General features: G+C 36.9%; 1 protein-coding gene across 6 annotated transcripts in view; it reads right to left on the bottom strand.

Moving 5' to 3' along the window:
- Positions 1-27,147, bottom strand: part of Exn (Ephexin) — a 408,096-nt gene that overhangs the window by 142,509 nt on the left and 238,440 nt on the right. Inside the window, exon 1 of one of the 6 annotated variants that reach the window (XM_073980803.1) lies at positions 20,403-20,799. The exons of the other annotated variants lie outside the window; for them this stretch is intronic. The gene's annotated coding sequence lies outside the window, so the exon portion shown is untranslated. Of the gene's footprint in view, positions 1-20,402; positions 20,800-27,147 lie in introns of those variants that run through there. 6 annotated transcript variants of the gene reach the window in all.

The raw sequence follows: 27,147 nt of genomic DNA, 5'->3' as shown, positions 1-27,147 counted from the left end.
TATTTTATGTTCATAAATAAGTTTATCAATCAATTTTATGTTTTAATGAATCTGACGTTAGTGCGATTTTGAGCACATTTTTGTTATATGACGAAAAATAATGTTTGCTTTTAATTCCGGTAATGCTCTTAACGTTAGCCCATCTCTCCGAAAGAATTCCAGCTGATTTTTGTATATAACTTCTGCTTATATATAAAATGAAAATACCATATGTATTCATTTTTGCCAATTTAAAAGAAATCATGGGCGTTATTAAAAACAATATTCGGAGCTTTTACCATTTTCCAATTTTTTTTTCTTTACGACAGCTCCGATTCCGTCTACTGCACCCTTTCCGTGAGCAGTTGCAAAAAATTCCACTCAAATTTTTCTTTGAAAAAGGGTATACTACTTAAAATTAATTTGTTTTTAAATCGACTTGCACATCCATCAGAAAATAAATATAACTTTGAAATATCATTTCATTTTTTTAATTTCTTAACAATTAACTGAACTCAAATCGCTACGAAAACAGAATAAAACAAAAATAGAATACAAGAGAAAGTGAAAACAGAATTAAAAGGCAAATTTTTTTTTTTATTTTTTGGGAGAACTCAAATCGTGACGAACGCTACAGAAATTAATGCACTGTAATTTTTTTATTTTTTATTATTGTAGATTTTTTTTCTATTTCCTTAAAAGCAGGATATTAATTTAATTTAAATTTATAGATGAATTAAAAAAAAAAAGAAATTTCTGCCAACAGTATAAAAAAAACATAATTTTTCGTGACGAACGCTACACCACTTGGATCTGTCTTTTCATACCTAATTTCACTTTTTCCAAAATAGTAAAAGATAATATTTTCTGTCAAAATCTAAGAGAATTGAGTGAATAATAATACAGCTTTTGAGTTTACCACTTATGTTAACACTAAAGTAATAATATGAACATGTAAAAAATGTACAATTTTTGTATAAAATTAAAAAACCTGAGGTAGGGTAGAATTTTGTAATAATTTTTGTGTTAATAATGATAAAAAAAAAAGTTTTTAACATATTTCTAAAAGTAGATATCCAGTCTAATCTTCTGTGAAAAAATAAATTAATTTGGATAAAATAAAAAAAATTTTGGCTGGTAGACTGTTTCTGGGATTTGCCCATATATGAAATTTTATGACGATCGCTTAACGTTAACCTATGCCATCTTAGCGATCTTTGTTTTCATAGTAATTTTTATGGGACCAACGTTGAATTTTCACGAAAATGCTCTAAAGGCCTTATTTATAGTCCCACCGATGAAAAAACTTCACCAGTTCATTTTTGTGGCTAAACAAGTACAAAAAGTATCAGTCGGCTTTGCCGACAGAGATATACCCTCAGCCTATGCGATTTGAAACATTCATCTACGGATATATCGAATGTATTTTCAGAATTTTGTGGCCCTTTTTGGACATTTATTTATTTTTATTTGAGCTTGCGGACAAAAATGTGGATTAGGATTAAAGTTCAAAAGTATTACGGAGAAGGTACTTAAAGGAATGGACTGACATAGTCCATTTGGGAGTGGCTCTTATTTTGGGGGTCAAATCTTTTTGATAGATATTGCGACCACTAGTCATTTCAGTGGGTTATCGTATAACTAAGAGAGGACCGATATGGGCCATTCTAGAAGATGGACTTGCCCCTGAAAAAAATTTTACCGCCATAATGGAGGCAGCGAATGCAAGTTGTTTTAAACAAAATGAAAGTGATTCGGGAGCAGGTCTTATAGTGAACTTATGGGAAATGTTGTGTGGGAGGTACCCGAAGGAGTGGACAAATATAGTCCATATTCGAACCGGATCTATATCCGATAGATATATTAGGATGTGTAAAGTATGAACAAAATTTTTCCGATTTTTGAACTTTTGTGAGGGAAGGAGTGGACCGATATGGCTTACCTGCGAACTTAAGCTATGTTTGGACAAAATAGTACCAAGACCCAATTTTGGACCGAATCGGCAGATCCGGTGCCACAGGGGTTTTTGCAACTTTCAGGCTATTTCTCAGGAAGTATGGACTTGTCTCTGATGAAGCTTACACCGTTGTGTTGGGGTCAGTGTATACAAGTTATTACAACAAAAATCAGAGCAATTCGTGAGCAGGTCCTGAACTGAACTTTTCCAAAATTTTGTGTGAGAGGTACCCGACTAAGTTTGGATTAAATATTACGAAAGCCAAATTTTGGACCGAATCGGTTGATCCGTTCGAGAGGAAGCGATCCAGCCAGCCAGACAGACGGACGGACATTGTTTAATCGACTCCAAATTGTCTGAAACACATTTCGTCCAAACATACTTGGGGTCTAAAATCATTATTTCGATGATGCATTTTTTGCCCATATGAATGTTAGCATAAATGCTGAGGGTATAAAAATGAAATGAATCCTACAAACAGTTCTCTGTATGTCTGAAGCTCTGCAAACTTTAAACTTAAACTTAAAATTAAACAGCGAAAAACGCTCATTGTTTACCATAGCACCGGTTTCAGCAAATGTTGAAGCTCAACAAAGGCCTAACCAACCAGTCCTAGACCAACAATACTCAACCGATCGTGGGGAATATGCTTTTGCCACAAAACCAGTAAACATTGCATGTTTTCCGAAATCATTTATTATGTTAGGGATTAAATTGAAGATAATATTCAGTCTTCCCAAATTATAATACCACACTCATTTTACCTCTTAATGCTGCATTGTTAATATTAAACATTCGCACTCAAACTCTTGCATTAATAACAAACAATAGCAACATTTTAAGTTGAACTTCTTCAATAATAATAATAATAAAAATAACCCAAGTTCTCGCAATTCAAAAAATACTTCAATTCACTCTCACAAAAAAACTCTCTCCTAACCTACCCCACAAGTTGTGTTTATTTTGAGTACAATGCTTGCTACGCGTTCGTTGGTATGCAGCCCCACTCTTTCGGTTGTTAATTTTAATATCTTTTTCACTGTGGGAGGGAAGGACGTTGCAACAATTTCTATTCATGTCTTAAAAAACAATTTCATTGCATTTATACACGTTGTAAATACATCCGTATACCATCTTCAGATTCTAGAGTTGTTTTTCAACTTTAGTAGTCTTCGGGTTTAGATCTTCATAGCGCATTGATTGCCTACTCCTAGGCTTTGTAAGCATGAAAAGAGAGATGTTGGTGTCCACACCAACAATTACAAGCTAATGTTGCCCTGCTCTTCTCCTCTGTGTGGTCTTAGTAGGCTATCAAAACTAGCAATGCTCTGCTTTCTCTGCATTATTCTTGTCTTAAATTGGCTGGTATGTGCAACAAGATTGCCATTTTCCTTGGATTTATTTGGAAGAAAATTAAATGGACATTTTTGAAATTATGTTGAGTTACAATTCACATTTTATTTCAGATTTATATGGGGTTAATTGATTCCTTATATGGGGAATCGTTGCCTGTTTTTAAGGAGTATCGTCCACACACACACCACGTTCCCTGATATAACAATTGACAAATGTAGACATTTTGATCCTTTTTGGTTGACCTATGATTGATTAAAATAAAAACGTGGCAACTCCAATGTACATTTAGTTTGCCTGCACTATGGATTCCATCCATCTCCACTACGATCTTCTCCTCACCCCAAAATGTTTGTGTAGTTGCCATTATTCAGTTCTTGTGCTGCTTCGTCCACCGCCTTCTCCGTCTTCAACTTAATCTACTTCTTGTTCTTCTAGTTAATTTTAGGTTTCGTAGCTGTGGAATGCATTCCTTCATGGATGTTTTGAGATATTTTCTAGTTGGTGCCATTGTTATTGGATTCTTCTTGATTAGTGGTTCTGTTGTTCTTGCAAATGTTACTGTTTGTTGTAATACGCTTTAAATTGAGAGGATGGGGAATTAAATGCAAACACCCATAGCCTGGTATTATTTAAACTGTAAATATTTTGTTCTAGTCTTTAATTAATGTTGCTGTTTTTTTCTTGTAAACTTAAGCAGAATTAAGCTAGTTTGTATTTTTTTGAGCGTCACCACTTCGCTAATGATACTAGAGTGTGAACAATAAAAAATGCACAAATTACATCATGAGAAATAAGTATGTATGTATGTATCCATTCATTGTTGGATCTGGGTTAGATTAGAAGCTGATAGAATTATTGCACTATTGCAGGTGATACTTGCAGCTATTTTAAATGTTGGTAGAAAGTAGTCCACGGAATGTACTCTGTAATAGAGCATAAATGTGGTGACAATATAATTATGCGACTAATTAAAACTCATGGAAGATAACAAGAACCTGTTGCTTATCAGAGCATAGTTTTGAATTATTAATTATATTAGAGATTTATTCTATACTAGCAAATGCCCGCTACTTCGTATGCGGAAAGGAAAAAATATATATAAACAATATTTAATACGGGAATGGTGAATATTGGAGATTCTGTTGTACTAAGACCTATTTTATTGCCAATATTTTTTCGATTGTAGTCAGAATTTACAAAACAAAAAAAAAAAAAAAATGGTCATGAAAATCCACGTTTTCGTATATCCCCATATAACGGTACCTATCGACTTAGTGTATTTTAAAAGAAGAACAAATCTATATTGTCCAATTTTCTTTAAATTTGGACCTTGAATACTCAGAGGATATAAAAGTTTAATTTAAAAAATGTCCACTTCAATTCACGTTTGTTAGAAGAGATATTTTGAAGATTTAGAGTATTTTGAAGATCTTCGGCACATTTTCCAACTGAAATTCGGAATTTGTGGCATGAAAGGTTAGAAAAACTTTTTTTACAAAAAATTTTACTTAATGTGCACGGGTATGTCCACCGTATATAACGGAAAAATTTTTGGAGGCATTTCAATTTAGGTTTTTTTATTATCTGGGGGTAAATAACTTCTAGCTAACAAAATTGTCGCATTGGATCACGTTTTCAAGTTAACATACCAAAGCGGTCAGAACAAAAACATTTTTGAAAAGATACTTCACGTTTGACTACTTAATTTCAGTACACTATTTAGACACGCTTTGCCGTTAACATCAAATCAATGGAACAATATTCAGTACAATTTTTCAAACTCAGAACTTTGTCTCTAATTTTAGAGTGATCTTCATAACAAATATTTTTCCATTTCGTATTTTTTGTACAAATAGCATATTTCCAAATTATATAATCCCAGCTTTGTTCCTACACCCAACACCAAATTTAGTACCTTAACTGTTTACACAATGCCAAAATGGTTTTGGTACCAACATGTTACCCAACTTTTCGTACACATAGGTAAACGTTTCAAAAATTACTTCCTTATATTCAACTTATATCCTAACCCCAATTCACTTTTCCAGCTTTATCCGTTCCTCTGAAACCCATTATAGTACTATTTAGTACTTTTTGTATAAATAAGTACGAATTTTCAAAACCTCCTCCCTACCTACACTCTAAACACCAATTGCTAATCTAATATCGAATTTCAAAATTCCAGTTCTATCCTTTACAAAATCACAAATTGTGCAAAATTCTATACAATATAGCAAATTCCAAAACGTACCAAATTTTGTACCATTTAGCACTTTTCGTACACGAATTTCCAAAATGTACTTTCATATCTCAGCTCTATCCGTTCACCTAAACCCAATTTATAGCCAATGTAGTTCCATTTAGCACTTTTCTATAAGTACGAATTTCCAAAACTACCTCAATCCTGCACTCCAACAGTAATCTGTTTACGCAAATACAAATTGTGCTTCGTGCACATTAGTACGATTTTCTAAAGCTACCTCCATATCTCAATTCTATATTCCAACAACAATCTTAATTCCAAATTTCAGGATTCCAGCTCTTCAAATCCAAATCCAAATCATACTAAACTCACTACCATTTAGGACTTTTCGACCTTTGGTACTTCTTTCTTACTCTTCATCAGTGACCCCCATTCCAAATTTCAGGATACCGGCCCTATTCGTTAACCCATATCCAAATTGTACTATATTTAGTACTTTTCGTATACTTTTAATTCGAATTTCCAAAAACCTTTCTTTTTACTCTCCATCAGTAACCTTAATTCCAAATTTCAGGATTCCAGCTCTATTCGTTCACCCAAACCCAAATTGTACTAAATTTAGTACCATTTATTACTTTTCGTACACTTATAGTTCGAATTCCAAAAACTTTCATTTTTACTCTTCATCAGTGATCCTCATTCCAAATTTCAGGATTCCAGCTCTATCCGTTCACCCAAATCCAAATTGTACTAAATTTAGAACCATTTAGTACTTTTCGTCCATTTATAGTTCAAATTTCTAAAAACCTTTCTTTGTTACTCTCCATCAGTGACCCTCATTACAAATTTCAGGATTCCAGCTCAATCCGTTCACCCAAATCCAAATTGTACTAAATTTAGTACCATTAAGAACTTTTCGTGCACTTGTAGTTCGAATTTCCAAAAACCTTTCTTTGTTACTCTCCATCAGTGACCCTAATTTCAAATTTCAGGATTCCAACTCTATCCGTTCACCCAAATCCAAATTGTACTAAATTTAGTACCATTTAGTTCTTTTCGTACCCTTATAAAACATTTACAAAAACCTTACATTGTTACTCTTCATCAGTGACCCTCATTCCAAATGTCTGTATTCCAGCTCAATCCGTTCACCCAAATCAAAATTGTACAAAATTTAGTACCATTTAGTACTTTTGGTACCCTTATAGTTCGAATTTCCAAAAACCTTTCATTGTTACTCTTCATCAGTGACCCTCATTCCAAATGTTTGTATTTCAGTTCTATCCGTTCACCCAAATCCAAATTGTACTAAATTTTGTACCATTTAGTACTATTCGTGCACTTATAGTTCGAATTTCCAAAAACCTTTCTAGTCCGGTCAAAATAGACATTGAAATAGCAAAAATTCCCACAAAGCTGAATTTTGGTGGAGAGCTAGGGTTTGCCATTAGAAGCAACGTCCTAAAAGTCCCCATCGATCCCATGTGTGCAAAAAAAATTATTCGGGGTCAAAGGTCAAAATTTAAGGGTTTTTAGGTTTTCGGATTTATTTTTTGAAAATGGTTGATCTAATCAAAAAGTGACTAAAGTAAATATCATACAGAAAAAATTATCTACAAGTTTGACCCTTACATTTTTTTCTTAGAAGGAACCATTCTTGAGATATAGCTGTTCTAAAAAACACATGATTTTTATGCACTTATAAGGGAAATATGCACATATTCAGACGAACCGGCTAAAATAAGCGAAGTAATCGGGTCTGTCCCCCAAAAATATATATATATATTCTTGAAGAGCGAAATTATAGCTATCTTCTAAAAAAATTCCAACAAAATCTGAGTGTGTTTATTAGAGTTATTCAATGTTAGAGTCATTTTATGCAAAAATAGCCCATTTAACCCACATGTATAATCGAAAGCCCAACGGGAACGACCCCAACGAAAACTCTCCGATTTTTTTCAAGTTTTGTCCGAAGGTAGGGTTTGTTGCACTGATTACGGAAATGTATAATTTTCAACGGTTGCGGATCCGGTTCGCCGGTTATTAGACCCGAAAGGCCAAATTTAAAAACCGGGTTAGACCCGGTTCTACTGAACCGATTACTACAAAGTGGATATCGTTTGAAAGCTTACGGAAGTATCTAACATATAGTGTCGTTACTTTAACCGAATCGCCTCATAATGTACTTACGCGGCTAATTTTTTATTTGACCTTTAGATCGAGATATCTCGAAAATGGTAAGTCTTTTTTAAGAATCATAAGGAGCAATCTTGTAGACAATTATTGAATCTACAACTTTTACTTTAGCGGGCTTTTGCTAAGTATTACCGTTTTTGAGAAAAATTTAAAAAACTGAATAATGCCTCCAAAAATGACTTTTCACCCCGAATAACTTGTTTTGCACACATGGGATCGATGGGGTCTTTTAGGACGTTGCTTCTAATGGCCAACCCTAGCTCTCCACCAAAATTCAGCTTTGTGGGAATTTTTGCTATTTCCCCCTTATACGCATGTCTATTTTGACCGGACTATTCCTTAATTCCAAATTTCAGGATTCCAGCTCTATTCGTTTACCCAAACCCAAATTGTACTAAATTTGGTACCATTTATTACTTTTCGTACACTTATAGTTCGAATTTCTAAAAACCTTTCTTTGTTACTCTATATCAGTGACCCTCATTACAAATTTCAGGATTCCAGCTAAATCCGTTCACCCAAATTTAAATTGTACTAAATTTAGTACCATTTAGAACTTTTCGTGCACTTATAGTTCGAATTTCCAAAAACCTTTCATTGTTACTCTTCATCAGTGACCCTCATTCCAAATGTCTGTATTCCAGATCAATCCGTTCACACAAATCAAAATTGTACTAAATTTAGTACAATTTAGTACTTTTCGTACCCTTAAAGTTCGAATTTCCAAAAACCTTTCATTGTTACTCTTCATCAGTGACCCTCATTCCAAATGTTTGTATTCCAGCTCTTTCCGTTCACCCAAATCCAAATTGTACTAAATTTTGTACCATTTAGTACAATTCGTGCACTTATAGTACGAATTTCCAAAAACCTTTCTTTGTTACTCTCCACAATTGACCCTAATTTCAAATTTCAGGATTCCAGCTCTATCCGTTCACACAAATCCAAATTGTACTAAATTTAGTACTTTTCGTACACAAAAGTACGATTTTCCAAAACCACCCTCATTTCTCAATCCTACACTTTAAAAGTAATCTTAATTCCAAATTTCAGGATTCCAGCTCTATCCGTTCACCCAAAACCAAATTGTACTAAATTTAGTACCATTTAGTAATTTTCGTACACATAAGTACGAATTTCCAAAATCACCCTCATGTCTAACTCCTACACTTCAACAGTGATCTTAATTCCAAATTTCAGAATTCCAGCTCTATCCGTTCACCCAAATATAATTTGTACTAAATTTAGTATCATTTAGTACTTTTCGTACACATTAGTACGATTTTCCAAAACCATTTAATTACATCAACTCCACTTCCCAACCTTGATTTGCATACCAAATTCCATGATTCTAGCTATATCCGTTCAAAATACACAATTGGTACTAAATTTTGTAAGTTTTAGTACTTTTCGTACACTTAGAGGTCGAATTTCCAAAAACCCTTTAGTACATCTTTCTGGATCTCCATCAGTTACACTCGTTCCAAATTTCAGAATTCTAGCTCTTACCGTTTGCCTAATACAAAGGGTACCATATTTAGTACCTTTTAGTACTTTTCGTACACTTCTGGGTCGAATTTCCAAAAACCCAGCCTTATCTCACCCCTACACACCAACAGCAACCTACACCCAAAATTTCAACTTTCTAGCTTCAGCGGTTTCGTCTGGGCGGTGATGAATCAGTCAGTGAATACCTCACCTCACTGCTCTTTTATATATATAGATGAAGAAGGAATAGTTTTCATCTAAAGAACCATCTCCCACATCAGCTAAAGCTAGTAAATTAACTAGTTTGTTATCCAAAGATGTGTATGGAGGTTTGGCTCTAAATATTGGGTCATATCGAGGTCCATATTCCTGAAATATACCGGCTTCCCATAGCAAACAATGACTGGCCGCTATAAACATTTCAACATGATCCGATGCAATTTTGCATTAAACTTGATTGAAGTTTAAAAGTTCGACCTTTTGAGGAGGAGGTACCTGGGGAAATGGACCGATATATTCCATCTAAGAACTAGATCAAATTTTGGGAGTCATTCCTTTCGATAGATATCGTGCCAGTAATATTAGTTGGTCACTGTAGAATTTGTTAGAGTTTTTGGGTCATTATGGCAGGAAGCATGGTCTTAAGTTATAATCGGGATCGCAAAACTATCATTGGTGAATATTTCATGACGATGCTCCCAGAGCCCTTAGAGGGTTATGACCACTTACAAATTTTACAAAATCGAAAAATTTTTATTGGCTAATTTTGAAGTAAAGTTAGAATAGATTTGTGATTTGTATTTAACATTGAAGTTTTAAACGCGTTTCCCCGAAATGGCATTTTTGAATGCACCACTCTTGCTCGAAAACGGATGATCCGATTTTTATATGTTTTTATGGGATTATTATAACCTAGTTCTTAAGCAAGAGAATTGTTTTAAAAAACATTTTTTGACGGATTTATGGCAAAAAAGCAATTCATTTTTAGTCAAAATCCAAATTTTTATTTTGACAGTTCACAAGTTTTTTTAAATGGATATTTTTAATTCCGTTTTGCTTATGTACAATATTATAAGGTTCTTAATGATGCCACAAAAATATATGCTGATCGGTTTATTCGTTTTCGAGCTACAGTGGGCACCGAAAACTGCTTTAGTAGAAACAGTGTTTCGTAGGCCAATTGTCCTAACACAGTGCAACTTTCACCTACGTACAGATCGAATGTATTTAAGGTCTCTTCCGAATTTTGTGGTCCTTTTTGGACATTTGAACTTGCCGACAAAAATCTGGATTAGAAATTAACTGCACTAAGACACAAATGTTGTTTTTTTTGTGGGTGAGGTACCCTTAGGGAGGACCGATATGGGCCATTTTAGAAGTTGAACTAAATTTTGAAAAAAAAAAATATAAGGATATCCAAAGTTTGGACCAAATTGGTTGCGCCTTTCAAGTGATATCGTCATAGCACTTTAGTGGCATTTTTTTTTAATTATGGGGAGAAGTACCGAAAGTTGTGGACCGGTATTGCTCCATGAAACTAAGTTTGGATGTAATATGACGAAGATCCAATGTTGGAACAAATCGGTTGAACAGTTCGAGAGTTATCGTGCTTTCCCATCGCCACATATAATGACATAGGGGTTTTTTTACACCTTTCGGACTGTTTTCCCAACAAATATGGACTTGCCCCTGAAAAACTTTTATCGTCGTAATGGAAGTAGCTTCAACAAAAATCAAAGTTATTCGAGAGCAGGTCTTAAAGTGAACTTATCCGAAATTTTGTGTGAGAGGTACCAGAGTAGACAAATATAGTCCATATTCGAACCTGATCTATATCTGGTAGATATATTAGGAAGTGAAAAGTACGAATTAATCGGTCACTCCCTTCAAGAGTTACCGTACGAAAAATTTTTCCGAACATTTTTGAACTTTTGTGGGGGAGGTACCTGAAGGAGTGGACCGATATGGCTTATCTTCAAACTTAAACTATTTTTGTATAAAATAATACTAAGGCCCTATTTCGGACCGAATTGGCAGATCCGTTCGAGAGTTATCTTGCGCTCCAACCACCTCACACGGTGTCATAGGGTTTTTTTTGCACCTTTCAGACTATTTTCTCAGGAAGTATGGACTTGCCCCTGATGAAACTTGTACTGTCGTATGGGGGGTAGTAAATGCAAGTTGCTGAAACAAAAATCAAAGCGATTCGAGAGCAGGTCCTAAACTGAACTTATCCCAAATTTTGTGTGGGAGGTACCCGAAGGAGTGGACCGATTGAGTCCATATTGAAATTTCATCTAAGTCTGATAGACATTTCAGGATTTGCAAAGTATGGAACAAATTGGTTACTCCCTTCAAGAGTTATCATACGTACAAATTTTCCGAACTTTTTTTCGAACTTTTGTGGGGGAGGTACCGGAAGGAGTGGACCGATATAACCCATCTTCGAACTTCAACTAAGTTTCGATAAAATATTACGAAAGCCAAATTTTGGATCGAATCGGTTGATCCGTTCGAGATTTATCGTGCGCTCCAGCCAGCCAGACAGACAGACAGACGGACGGACATTGCTCAGTCGACTCCAAATAGTCTCAAACACATTTCGTCCAAACATACTTAGGGTCTAAAACCATTATTTCGATGAGGCACATTTTGCCCGTATGAAAATGTATATACCCTCATTAGCATAAATGCTGAGGGTATAAAACTATATACAAGGATTTGTGGTCTAAAAATCCCACCGAAATGGCTGAAATGTGGTATTAAGTCTTCGTTAGGGGTATGAAACTTTACACCTGAAATTTGTCCGCATGGGTCCACGTCTTCATATATATAGAACGGTACCTCCCGATTTCCGATATTTTAAAGGTTGTGGCCTCAACATCACACTTAAATGGCTGATATTTCGTATAAAATCTTTGTTGGGAGTATAAATCTTTCCAACTGAAATTTGTCAGTATAGGTCCACGTCTTCATATTGCCCCCATAGAACGATACCTCCCGATTTTCGGTATTTGGAAAGTTGTAGCCTCAATATCCATCCGAAATGGCTGAAATTTGGTATTAAGTCTTCCTTGGGAGTATAAAACATTCCATCTGAAATTTCTTGATATTTGTCCACGTGTTCATATAGCCCCCATAGAACGGTACCTCCGGATTTCTGGTATTTTGAAGCTTGTGGCCTCAATATCCCTCCAAAATGGCTGAAATTTGGTATTAAGTCTTCCTTGGTGGTATAATACATTCCACCTGAAATTTCTCTATATGCGTCCACGTCTTCATATAGCCCCCATAGAACGGTACCTCCGGATTTCTGGTATTTTGAAGGTTGTGGCTCAATATCCCTCCGAAATGGGTGAAATTTGGTATTAGGCCTTCCTTGGGGGTATAAAACTTTCCATTTGAAATTTCTCGATATATGTCCATGTCTTCATATAGCCCCCATAGAACGGTACCTCCGGATTTCCGGTATTTTGAAGGCTGTGGCCTCAATATCCATCCGAAATGGCTGAAATTTGGTATTAAGTCTTACTTGGGAGTATAAAACATTCCACCTGAAATTCCTTGATATGGATCCACGTCTTCATATAGCCCCCATAGAACGGTACCTCCGGATTTCCGGTATTTTGAAGGCTATGGCCTCAGTATCCCTCCAAAATGGCTGAAATTTGGTATTAAGTCTTCCTTGGGGGTATAAAAGTTTCCACCTGAAATTTGTCGGTATAGGTCCACGTCTTCATATAGCCCCCATAGAACGGTACCTCCTGATTTCTGGTATTTTGAAGGTTGTGGCCGCAATATACCTCCGGAATGGGTGAAATTTGGTATTAAGCCTTCCTTGGGGGTAAACAACTTTCCAACTGAAATTTGTCGGTATAGGTCCATGTCTTCATATAGCCCCCATAGAACGGTACCTCCGGATTTGTGGTATTTTGAAGGTTGTGGCCTCAATATCCCTCCGAAATGGGTGAAATTTGGTATTAGGCCTTCCTTGGGGGTATAAAACTTTCCATTTGAAATTTCTCGATATCTGTCCATGTTTTCATATAGCCCCCATAGAACGGTACCTCCGGATTTCCGGTATTTTGAAGGCTGTGGTCTCAATATCCCTCCAAAATGGCTGAAATTTGGTAGTAAGTCTTCCTTGGGGGTATAAAACATTCCACCTGAAATTTCTCGATATAGGTCCACGTTTTCATATAGCCCCCATAGAACGGTACCGCCGGATTTCTGGTATTTTGAAGGTTGTGGCCTCAATATCCCTCCAAAATGGCTGAAATTTGGTATTAAGTCTTCCTTGGGGGTATAAAACATTCCACCTGAAATTTCTCTATATGGGTCCACGTCTTCATATAGCCCCCGGATTTCTGGTATTTACAAGGTTGTGGCCTCAATATCCCCCCGAAATGGGTGAAATTTGGTAGTAGGCCTTCCTTGGGGGTATACAACTTTCCACCTGAAATTTGTCGGTATAGGTCCACGTCTTCATATAGCCCCCATAGAACGGTACCTCTGGATTTCTGGTATTTAGAAGGTTCTGGCCTCAATATCCCGTCAAAATGGCTGAAATTTGGTATTAAGTCTTCCTTGAGGGTAAACAACTTTCCATCTAAAATTTGTCGGATTAGGTTCGGGCCTTCACATTGCCCCCATAGAACGATACCTCCCGATTTTCGGTATTTTGAAGGTTGGGGCTGTGGTAATACATTTCTCTATGTTATTGACTTGTCTGAATCGACTTTTAAACAGAAAAATTGTACATACAAACATTTTTGTACCTATTGTTGAAATATTTGTTGCATAAGAAAATTTATGCATTTTGCATAACTTTGCATATGTCATATGTTTCGATTGCAATTTAATCAAAAGCCAAAAATATGCCCAGTTCCAAAATACACACACATACACATTCCCTTGTTTTATTTCGGTACGTTGATTATGACAAAATCAACAAGTTGCAAGTTGGTGCGTATGGTTAATGTGAAGGAAATAATATTAATCATACGTGTACGGTAAGAATATGTGACGTACAGAAAATAAAATATGCAATTGGAAGATTTTAATAAATATTACTCAACATTATTATTTTTGTTTATAATGTATACTGCAACCAATACCAGTTTTGAAATCAATCTTAAACGAACTGGTGATGAATTCACTCTTTGCTTCAACTGCATATTTGTTTAATATTTCATTCAACAACAGAAATCATCATTTTAACATATTCTTTTATAAAAACAAACAAAACAATGAAAAACAAATACAACAATACACATCATAAACAAACGGATTTGCAGTAAGAAATAAAACAACAACAACAAGAACCACAATAAAAACAAATAATAACAGCGGCATCATTAACCAGAAACAGCATCAAACCAATCTTGGGGTGTGTTCAACAGCAACAACAACACATATAGAGACATATATCACATATGCACAATAACCTCTTCTTCTTCATCATCATCACTGTGTTCATCATCAAAGATACAGCAAAGCGAAGCGAATGAATGATCAATAAATCTCCCTCTCTACGTAGTCTCATATGCTGGCAGACAGACAGACACACACTCTCGACTCAATAGAATAGAATCTACTTTATCGGTCATGCGAATATGTTCAAGTTGCTTTTGTAGTTAATACGGAACGCGTCATTGTCGGCCGTCCGATATTTACAAAGATATGAAGTTGGAGATTTATGTCTAAAGTCAATTTGATGCTTGGCCATTTGAGTGATCTCTTTGTAGAATTGCGTCGCTATTTTGCGGCTACGACTGCTACTGCTGTTGTTAAATAAAGGCGTGCCATTTGTTTGGCAATTGTATTGGGTACTTTATCTTCTTCACAAATGTCTTTAATAATTACAAATTCAATTTTCCTATTCTTGTAATTGCTACATACACACATACGCATCATGTATGAAGCAACATTGCGTTTAAAATGACATTTGATAATTGGGTTGTAAAACGTCATCATCATCATTGCGGTCATCACAGTTAACTTATTAGCTGGTCCCCTCTTTATTGTAATATTTTTCTTAAGTGTTACATGCCTCATTATGTTGCATATGAATACTTCTTTCGCAATTTCTGTACATTACATTCGAATAAAAAGAATATTTTACTGGCCACACACTCGATTGGCTAAACACAACAACAATTTGCAGTTCATGAGAAACACGAAGCAAATTTTGTAAAAGAATTGTTGAAATTAATGCAAATAACAAAGTGCACGTGAATGTATTTTTGTATCTGTGTGTGCCTATGTGCAATTAATTTCTTAATTGCTTCAACATATGAATAATTAAGTAAACCATAAATAACATGAAAATGTTGAAGAAGACGAAGAACAAACAAAGGAGGAAACAAATAAATACTACTATACCAATACGTTTTTTTTGTAATCCTTCAACATTTTAAGTTCAAAGTCCGCGTTGGAAATAAAGGAGAGTCTTTATGTTAATGTGTGGTGTTCTCCTCAGGAACGAGGAGTGGTTATTGGATATTAGGGCGTAACGAATTAAAATTGAAATTCATAATTACGCCTTTATTGATGGGTAGCATAATATCTTATAGGTTACTTTATGAATACATGTATATTTTTTAATTCCAAATTATTTTAAAATTTTATCTTATTTACTCAGTTACATAAATATACTTTACATAGATTCTTACCTGCAAAGAAAAATAAAATGTGAAATTAATTAGTAATTTGTTTGTATAACAAATAGGAAAAACATGTATAAATACAATTCTGATAGCTATAGATCGGATATTATCATAAGAAAAATTCAGACGTTAGGGAAAAAAGAAGAACATCAGAGCTATCCATTTACACTCGCATTTATTGCTTGAGTTGTGGTAGAGCTGTAACATTTTTATACCCTACACCACTTTGGGGCAGGGTGTTATAAGTTGGTTTTGGCCAAAAAGTTTGTAACGCATCGAAATAATGGTCGTAGACTAGGCCGGGGCGATTTGAAAACCTTAATGGGCCCTTCGCGTTTCTGATTCCTGGGGTTGAACTGAGCAAAAAAGTCCACTGGACCATATATCTACCGTGGAAATCGAGCCTCCCGATTTTTACTTTAAGTTTTTTATTGACGTTTTTTGGATATTTTGGCATATAACAGCCAAACCATTGAGATTTTCGATCCAACACAAAGACAAACATTGTAGCCAAGACAGTAATTAAGAACTCTCTAATACATCGCAAAAGCATTGGAATGCTTTTTCAGGCAGGTTTGGTCTTGAGAAGGTGCAAACTTTTCGGAAAATGTCGATAAATGACACTGTGCTACAAAAGTTGACCGGAAAAACATTCAAGCGTTCTGATGCAAAATTCCATCGTTTTGGGATCCATGGAGAACGAAAATGCCTTTAGTTAGTTTGGGTCACATCGTTTTATTTTTTTATAACGGTAAAATTAGTGAAAATCTGGTTTTCTTACATTTTCAAATTTAAACGGGCATATCTTATTTTTTCCACAACGGATTTCTTTTGATCCTTCTTCCTTTTAAAGGGGTGAATAATGTCTTTTGAATAAGCTATTACTGTTTTAAATCGGTTAACAAATGGCTAAGTTATAGTGGTTTATGTCTGAAAACCCCCACAAAAAACCTATAAAGGAATTTCTCATAATTTTCAAAAATATAATGTTTTTTTGTTTTGTTCAATATTTATTTTGAAAATTATGAGAAATTCCTTTATAGGTTTTTTTGTGGGGGTTTTCAGACATAAACCACTAGGAAGAAACGCGAAGGGCCCATTAAGGTTTTTTTCCTTCCACACAAATCGCCCCACCCTATCGTAGACCCATACTTATATATACCAAAATGAACGTCTCGACGAGCTGAGTCGATCTGGCTATGTGTGTCCGTCCGTCCATCTGTCCATCTAAACCTTGTAATCACGCTACAGGTCGCAATTTTGATCGGATCGTCACGAAATTTCGGATGTTGATGGGGGTCCCAGAGGGGAAGAAGCCTATTCATTTTGGTGATGGTCGAATAATATTTAGGGGTCGGAATGGGCAAAAAACTTATGTGGATAAAAAGACAACGTTTTTTTTCCAAAGCGAATATCTCAGCTTCTATATGGGGTATACCAAAAGCAAAACCTGACAATGAAAGTAGAAAATATCACCTTCTTAATGATGTAAAGTAAGTTTTCGTAGGTGATCAAACAACGAAGATATCAAGTAGAAAATCCCATATTTACAATGATGTAAAGCAGGTTGGCGTAGGTGTCCAAATAACGGAGATATCGCAATAGTCGGTAATACATCCCATTTTTTAATTTATTTATAATCACGCTACACGTCGCAATTTTGATTGGATCGTCACGAAATTTTGGTATTAATGGGGGTCCCACAGAGGATAAAAACCTTTTGATTTTTGATAATGGTCGGATATTATTCAGGGATCGGAATGTGAAAAAAACTTATTTGGAGAAAAGGCCAATGTTTTATTTCAAAGCTAATATCGCTCTTCTGTAATAGGTATATCGAAAGCAAAACCTGGCAAGGAAAGTAGAAAATATCACCTTTACAACGATGTGAAGTAGGTTGTCATAGGTGGCCAAACAACAGAGATATCACAATGGTCGGTAATGCATCCTTTTTTCCATTTTTTGTGCAATCACTCTACGAAATTTTGAGGGTTGATGGGGGTCTATTGGGGGGGAAGAAGGGGGAAAGAAGCCTATTGATGGTTGGAGTACATCCCACTTTTCCATTTTGTTATTTGGGTTGTACTGACGATGCACTTAAATGCGTTTCAACAAAATTGACCTGTGTTAATGAAGACATTCATGAAGCTAAGCTATTCCAATTTTAATATTTTGAATTTTACCAGTCAAAACCTTACGAACAGAGGTAGTGGTGTAGGGTATCACATAGCCGGCCTCGATCCGACTACAGCCTTGGCCCACTTGTTTTTTTAATTTTAGGAAATATAAAAAAATACACAGTCGTCTAAAACACGGAACGAAGTTAAGAAATGCGTTGTCACTTTTCCCCTATTGTGAAAAAAGTTCCCGCGGCGATTGCGTGCAAGTTTTCCTTTTCTGTCATTTCTTTTAGATATTATTCTTAAATAAGCCATTTTCCTATTAAAGTTCTCACAATCAGACTATTCTACATACGATTTTCATATCGCACCCGCCCTTCAAAAATTCCGTCAAGCCACTCTTCATGTCCTCAGAGTTACTGGTAAAATATCAACAGTTATTTGTCCCTACTGAAAAAAAGATATTTTGAGTTACTACCCTTTTATTGATTAAAGTGTAAAGAACGTCTTAAAAAACAAGTTAGAAAGTATCAGTCAGCTATGCCGACAGAGATATGCCCTCAGCCTCGGATCTAAAGAAAAGAAGCCAACACTATACTTCTGACGTCTATAGCCTAATTTCGCTGGAAGTATTGATTTGCCCCCGAAAAAAGAGTGGTCGGATGTAGTTAATATTCGGACATAATTCGAGGCTGTAAGAAATAATACGATGTAAAACGTTTGGACCAAATCGGTTTCACCCTTTCCTAATACCCAGCACGGTGTGCCTTAACAAATTTAAATGGAAGGTGGAAGTTTTTGCTGATTCTGAAACTACAATGCTCAAAGATGAGAAATATCAAGAAACAAAAAAATCGCCGGAGGGATTTTCAAATAAATCGCGATTTAAGTTCACATCAGTGCATTGTCCCAATTTGAACTTCCATATCTCAAAAACGGTAAAACCTACGAAAATATCATAAAAGCCAATCTTGTGGAGAATTTTCTCTGCTACAACATTTTCTTTAGACCCATTTACATAGAACTCGCGGTTTCCAAGCTAAATCGTGAAAACCTAAAGAACCCCTAAAAATGTGAATTTAAATCGCGATTTATTTGAAAATCCCTCCGGCGATTTTTTTGTTTCTTGATATTTCTCATCTTTGAGCATTGTAGTTTCAGAATCAGCAAAAACTTCCGAGGTGTAAGCACCTTCCATTTAAATTTGTTAAGGCACACCGTGCCAGTTTAGAAGGTGCCGGCAAGTTTTTTTTTTAGATTTTGGACCATTATCTCTGGAAGTGTGGTAGAAATTTTCGAAAAACAATTTCAAAACCATCCGAAGCGAGCTGTTAAACTGAAATTTTTCCAAATTTTGCTTGGGAGGTATCCGAAGGACGGGACCGATATAGTCCATATTCCCACGGTGCTCTTGAATCAAATTTAAATGGAAGGTGCTTACACCTGGGAAGTTTTTGCGGATTCTGAATGTACAATGTTCATAGGTGAGAAAAATCAAAAAAAAAAAAAAAATCGCTGGAGCGCTTTTTAAATAAATTGCGATTCAAGTAGACATTTTTAGGGGTTGTTTAGGTTTTCAAGATTTTGCTTAGAAACCACGAGCCGTGTCGTTTTTTGAGGGAACTATGGACTTGCCCGAACATCCTGTTACAAAAAAATTCATAACGATTCGTGAGGTGTCACTAAACTGCACTTATTTCAAATTTTGTGTGGGAGGTACCTGAAGGAGTGGACCGATATAATCCATATTCAAACCTGATGTATGCCTAGAGGTAGTATTACCATATGGTTCAATTCGGTTACTCCCTTCGACAGTTATCGTGCGCACAAGTTTTGCGACAATTTTTGAACATTTGTGGGGGAGGTACCTGAAGGAGTTGGCCTATATCTTCGAACTTAAATCAAATCTGAACAAAATATTTCGATACCCAAAATTTTAACCGAATTGATCCGTCCGGGAGTTATCGTGCGCACCAGCCAGCCAGACAGACGGACGGACATTGCTACTAGATCTACTCAAAATTGTCTGAAACGGACATCGTACAAACATACTTGGGGTTTAAAACCATTATTTCGATGAGTCACATTTTTGGTCGTATCAAAGTGTAAATACCCTCTTTAGCCTAAAGGCTGAGGGTATAAAAATAATTCTAAGTACATACTCGTATATCAGATCCTTTGAAAATCTATGACTTAAACGGTGTTTACATTAGAGCTTTTTGCCGGGTTAACCTTCTTTATGAGGATTCATTTGATGTTTGCTCTATGGAATTGACATTTGAAAACCAGTGCGTTTATTAAATCCGGTTAATCTCAATATTTTCTAAATTGAAGAAGTTTTGAATAATTTTCCTCGTTGGCCCGACCGAACATAACACTACATTGTTGTTCTTTTTCATAACCATTTTATTTAATATTTTTCCCTATGCACTCACCACAGATCGTCTTTCATTCACAAAAACGTTTTTCTTCAAACAGAAAATAAAAACTATTACAATAACCATTCATTCATTCTTTTAGCACGCATTGCATTTCCTCATTTGGTACATTAAGCAAGAAAGAAAAAAACACAGAATCCGTTTATAAGAAAAAAATATTTTTTTCCAAAGAATACGGACACAAACGCTGGAGCTAATGAAAATTACAAAAACAGCAACAGAACAACAACACCAATGAAGATTGCTAATTTACTGAACGCAAGTCTTTCTCCGATTTCTGGTTTTCATTCACAACAAATTATGGCATTGTTCTTATTTTGTTGGCTTTCTTTTTGCGAAGCAGCTGCTTCTGCTGCTGCTCATACTTTTTTATAATGATTTCAGTTAACTGACTGGCAGACAAGTAGACATGGCCGACACAAAATACCATCAGCCGAATGATTGTGGGTGGATGTGTATACGTATGTATGTATGTAAAGATATTAGCTGAGGAGAGTGATGGACTCTTCTCGCTGATTGTGGTAACAAAAAATGTAAACACAGTGAATGGGAATTGTTTATCTTTTGACGCGCAATTCCATAATCAGATATTTGTTATGGCGATTATTGTTGTTGGAATAGTTTTCTGCAAGTGGTCAACAGTGGAAACATTGTAAAATGAATGAAATATGTATTTTATAGTATTGTTTTGTTTGATGTCTTACGATGAAATAGATAAGAAATCCTTCAAAAGGAATACCTAGGCTATGCCCTCAGCCTTAAAGCTAAATGGGAAATAAGGGTGTCATGCTTAGGTAAGTGTGCTTTTCCTAAAAGGAACTAGTTCCTTAATATAGGTCCATAGTTCTAAATATTTTCGAGACAGATATACATAGTTCAACAAATCTTTCTCTTACATCGTTCTTTTTTGTTTCCTTCGTTATAATACGATGTACAAAGTCTGTACCAGAACTTGCGGTACTTATTTTCCGAACAAACCGAGACATAGCCTGTATTTAAAGGTAAAATTGTAGGTCGTCGTTTTTGAACAGGCTATTAACTGGGGAATTGTGGAGAACAAAAAGACTACATACAATAAAAATGAGCGTAATGAGCTTCGTCGTTAGAACCCTGAAGATACAAGAGTTAAGGAACTTACTCTTGAAGTCAAGAGGCTGAAGGTATGCAACATTGGTACAGGATTAAGTAACATGTGGGAAACGGTTACATCACCATCGAATCTGCAGAAAAAGGACAATATAACGGCTGTTACTGTCGACAGCCTGAAATTGACAGATCCTGAGGTGCGTGTTTAATTTTAATCGGCAATTTATAGAGCATCCCGAAAGTTACAGGACGAAGAGCAGTATTGTATGCCGTATATGAGCCATCTTCGCCGAGCAGGTACCACTACAATTTCCGATGAGCTATGTTGCAGATGTCATCTGAACCGAAAGATTAGAACATTACGCTTAGGAGTATTTTTGCCACCGTTGAAAATGTGGCCTGGTAATCGAACCCGGACATACAGAGTGCATGGCGGATGCGCTTACCATAGTGCCCCGGTGGCACCCTCTCAATCGGTTGTTACTCATCCATACTATAACAGAAGCCTGGAAAGTTGGTAGTGAAGATCTTGGGATCAGTGATCACAATCTGATCCGGATTGAGCTCTCATATGATGCGGTAGTATACTTCGTAGATCCTTCTACTCGTTGGCGTACGTCTAATGTTGATTGGGCATTATATGCTCAGCAACTTAGCGATGCCTTTAGTGTTGTCTCGTTGCATGATTTCTCTTCTCTTCCAGTGGAAGAGCAAGTGAGGTTTCTGACTGACACTATTTCTAGTGTCAATGATTCATTGTTTGAGAGGTACAGCCGAAGAAGTTCTAGGAAACTGTCATGGTGGAATAGAACTTTGAGTCAGAAGCGGAAAGTAGTTAGGCGCCTCCCGAAGAAATTCCAGAGAGCCAAACGACGAAACGCTGATGATGTTGGCGTACATTCAGCAGCCTTTAGGCAATGCTTGAATGAGTACCAGTAGATGATGGCATCTGCAAAGGATTGTCAGTGGCAATCTTTTGTGGAAAGAAACCGTGAGGATCCTTGGGGTCGACTGTATAGGCTATGTAGACCGAAGAAGACTCTTGATGTCTCTGGCATCAAAGTAGATGATAGAGTTCTGACTACGTGGAGTGAATGTGTTTATGCCCTGATGTCCTCATTCTTTCCAAGGACGGAGCAGGGGGTACCTCCTCCACAAGAGGGGCTACCTGTTGCACCAGATCTGGAAAGATATGAGATCAATCAGGTTGTAGCGTTAGTTCGCTGCAGGAAGTCGCCTGGGTTAGACGGTTTGACCGGAGAGATGTGTAAAAGCATCTGGAGGCCATTCCGGACTTCCTAGAGGCTTTGCTGTGTAAATGTGTGAGTATGGGTGTATTTCCACGAGAGTGGAAATCTGCTAAAGTGATTGTCCTCTTGAAGTCGCCAGATAAGGTCAGGAGTAATCCTCGATCTTATCGCGGCATCAGTCTTCTTTCAGTGCTTGGAAAAGTACTGGAGAGGATAATGGTGCATCGGCTTCAGGAGTGACTTACTGGCACAGAGTCTGAATGGCAGTTTGGGTTTAAACCAGGCCGTACTATAGAAGACGCATGGTTGCATGTAAAGAGCTGTGTGTCCGAGTCGATATGTCTTGGGCATATTCGTCGACTTCAAGGGTGCTTTTGACTGCCTTTGTTGGTCAAGAGTACTTGTTCGTCTACAGGAAGTAGATGCCAGGAGATTAAGCTTTGGCAAAGCTATTTCTCAGATCGGGTGGCTTGCTCTATTGGTGCAAACAATAGAGTCTGCATTGATGTTGTTCGGGGTTGTCCGCAGGGGTCCATTTGTGGTTCATTTATTTGGAACCTAATGATGGATCCAGTACTGCAACAACTCAGCCCACTTTGCAAGGTCTGTGCTTTTGCAGACGATTTGCTCATTCTGGTTGAGGCTCAATCTCGTCCTGAGATGGAATAGTTTGGCTCCAGAATGATGTCTATTGTTGGCACTTGGGGTACCAGGGTTGGTGTCCAAGCCGCTAGAGAGAAGAGTGTCATAATGCTACTCAAGGGTAGATTGTCTGGCAATCGTCATCCGAGCGTCGTCTTCGATGGTCGAGGTCTCTCGTATAAGACTGAAGTGAGGTATTTGGGCATCTCAATGGGTGAGAGGATGAATTTCATCGCTCACTTAGATCGGCTCGAAGAGAAAATGTGCAGTGTTGTAAGTCCTGTTCCTGCATTTTGCGCTCGGATTGGGGTCTGAGTAGACGTGCGTTGCGGGTGGTCTGCTTGTTGCGACATACGGTGCCCCCATATGGCACACTGCAGTTACAGGGTATGGGTATCGTAAGATACTGTCATGTCAGCGCATTTTGATGCTGGCGTGTCTCCCTGTATGCCGCACAGTCCAGGTGTTGTTGGGTGTCCCTCCTCTTGACCTGGTAGTGATACGTGCAAACGTGTCATTTGTAGCCAAGAGGTTTGCCGATTGTTCCCACTGATTGGGCAGTAGAAGTTGTGGAGAGCTTGGATGCCTTGAATTGCAAGGCGCGGCTGCGTGAGCTCGTAACATCTAGATGGCAATCTAGATGGAACGAGTGCGAGAATGGGCGAGTAACATTTAGGTTCATCCCGGATGTTACTTTTGCCATGACGAACCCCGATTTTGGTTTCGGCCTTCATCTGGGATACTTGTTGACTGGGCATGGGCCTCTCAATGCATTTTTGCATAGAAGAAACCTTTCTGGCACTTCATCGTGCAGTTGTGGGACTCCAGTCGAAGACTAGCTGCATGTGTTGTGTGAGTGTCTTCATTATGAGGACTTCAGGAACCCAGATTCCATGTGTATCACCAGAGTTGATGGCCAAAGAGGTTGTGAGTCATGTGCTCTCCACTAGCTCTACTCGTGCTAGTCTTGGGGACTTTGCAAATAGGGCGTTCCGCCTTCGCAGAGCGTTAGTGCAGGTGTCGTCGTAGGTGTTTTTTCTATGTTGTTATGATGGGACTTTATAGGCTTAACCGCGTATATTGCCACGGGGGTTACCTGTGTCCAGGTCGCATGGGACCGAAACTGGAAGTAACTCGGTTACGAGATCTGACCAGAGGTCATTTTTCTGGTACCGCAGGTGGTATGGAATAATGGGGAATCTCAACTCTCCACCATGCCATCACAGATCTTTTAGATCTTGCCGGGGCCACTTTCAAACATAATCGGTTGCCGTTCGCCAACTTCAGAGCGGAAGTGGTGAATGGGCCTCGCTCCTCGCAGTGAGAAAGCTACGTCCATGTAAACGTGGTGACTAGACTGCTACATCAGTGTAACACTTGTGTTGCACTATTCCCATTCCCCGATCGTGCCTAAACTTTCTCTCACTTTGGGTGACCAGTCCCGTGTTGTATGGAACAAAAACTGGTAGTAGTGGGGCGGGAGTCAGGAGCCCCAAGATCTGTTGATCTAGCCTGACTAAGTAGAGGCGCCTATTGGTTGCAACGCGGTGGTTGTGGTTGGGACCCAATCGCGGGTAGAGACACCAGTTCATGAGATGCCGAAGATTTTACCGATGCATAAGCACAACATTATGTTGTTGATAAAGTACCTGCTTTGGTCTTACAGCCTTAACATTCCTGTCACAATCTCTTTGGCACGTCAGGTGATCTTCGTGATCTAGAAAGAGAGAGAGAGGTCCAAAGGTGCAAACGAGAATTAAGTTCTGGAACGAGAAGTCATGAAATAAAATCTTGTAGTTATGATAACTAGGACTAACCGCCATAGAAATTTTACCTATTTTCGAAAAGAGGACATAAACTGAATCTAAGTACAAAAGTGTTGACTTGGGTCGATAAAGTCAATTTTTGAATGTGAACAGTTCTTAAATTGCACTTGAGCAAAAATTGTAAGCTTTTGAAAACATACATAGGATTATATCAGATTTTTCCAAAGGATTTCATTTCTAAAAACAAAAAAAAAAATTGACTCATCAGTTAAAAATTTTCTCAGGGTGGTTTGTTTATGGTGTTATCATTGTTTTTCACGCAGTACTACTTTCCATATGTAGCATGAAATCGCAAAGCCCACACACTTGGACGTATGGCCATTAACTTTCCATGCATTTACGAAACACTTGTTCTTTAGCCTTTACACCAATAACATTCCTAACATTGGAATGTGGTTTGGTATGTCGAAGAGTTGCTCTGTCTGTTAAAAGGCAAATGTTAACTTTTGATTTGTTAGTTAACATAGCCAAGTTAACACAATTTGATATCACAATGACCAATTACAGTTTGAAAAGCATTGCTACCAGCATTTAACATTTAACGATTGCCACACTATATGACTAACATAAAAGCTCAGCTTTACCAAAAACCACCCATCAAAGCAACTCAACTGTTAATATCAAACATGTTGCATATCAGACATGTTGCATCAAATAAAACCAGTTTACAAATGTTGCCAAACGAAGGTAAGAGTATGTCGGCAAGTGTGTTTTACGCCAGGTTGGAATTTTCTGTTTTGTTATTGTTGATTATTTTGTTGTTTTTCTTTCTCTTATCGAGCTAAAGTTAAGTAAAAAATGTAAACAAACCAAGGTGAGAGCCATCAGGTAAAAGTAAAGTTGTCTGACAACAATTATGATTATCAAATTTGCTAAAAAAAGCTTTTTAGTTAAAAGTGGCGATACATTGATGGCATTTAGAAATGTTTATTCCCAGCAAACCAATCGTACTGAGATCGTAACGAAATCGGAACAAAATTCGGAAGATACGTCCGATACCTGATCCGAAATCGTAACGATATCTTAACGAAAGTTGTATGAAGTGGTTGACATAATTTCGGAACGAAATGTCGGAGCTACATCGGATCGATTTCGGTCCGATTTCGTAACGAAATCTGAAGAAAATCCTTGGGAAATTCGGAAAGGACATTTCTTTCCGACAATTGTTCCGAAATCGGTACAAAATCTGAACTATTTCCTTTCCGAAAAATCGTTTAGAAATCGGAACGAAATCTGAACGACTTTGCTTCCGAAATTGTTCAGACTTGTCGGACATCAGACATTTGGTTTGAGGGGTTACTACACTAGGCAACAACAATAGATTATGGATGTACTCAGATGTAGGGCAGTCATAAAATAATTTTTTCTTCGATAAGCAACAGCATCTGATTGAATAGTATTCAGTGTCTTCAGGTATTCAGGTGGTCGAAAATGGAAATACATATAAAGAGCCACCACCAAAAATTTATTTATTTATTTTTTTTTAAAGGTCTAATTTTTCCCATTTGATCCTAAAACATTATACATATATGAAATTATATGGCTAACTTTGTTTCCATAGTAATTTATATGGGGCCAAAGGTACATTTTCGTGAAAATTCTCTAAATTCTCCAAACTGGTAAAATCGATTAAAAAACTTCACCAAACCTCAATGCCCATTTTTGTAAGATTCGTTCTTAGGCCACTACAATGATAGCTTTGTTCCAGAACTAAAAAGTTTTTAAAATTTTTACCACTTTTACACATTTTACCCGAAAAAGCGTTCCCGTACACAAAAAAGTTGTAAAATGTTCACTTCTCTTTAAACAAAAATGGCGCTGAATGACGCTCTCTTTAAAAACTTTTTACTCGAAGAATTTGAGCGTGTAAAAAATAGTAAAGTGGTTGTCGGCGTCTGATTGGCTTATACGCTGACTTTGACATTTGTTCCAGTTTTT

This window comes from Musca autumnalis, unplaced genomic scaffold, assembly GCF_047663935.1.
Source record: "Musca autumnalis isolate F117 unplaced genomic scaffold, ASM4766393v1 scaffold_4, whole genome shotgun sequence".
NCBI lineage: Eukaryota > Metazoa > Arthropoda > Insecta > Diptera > Muscidae > Musca > Musca autumnalis.
This window is presented reverse-complemented; position numbering and strand designations above follow the sequence as displayed.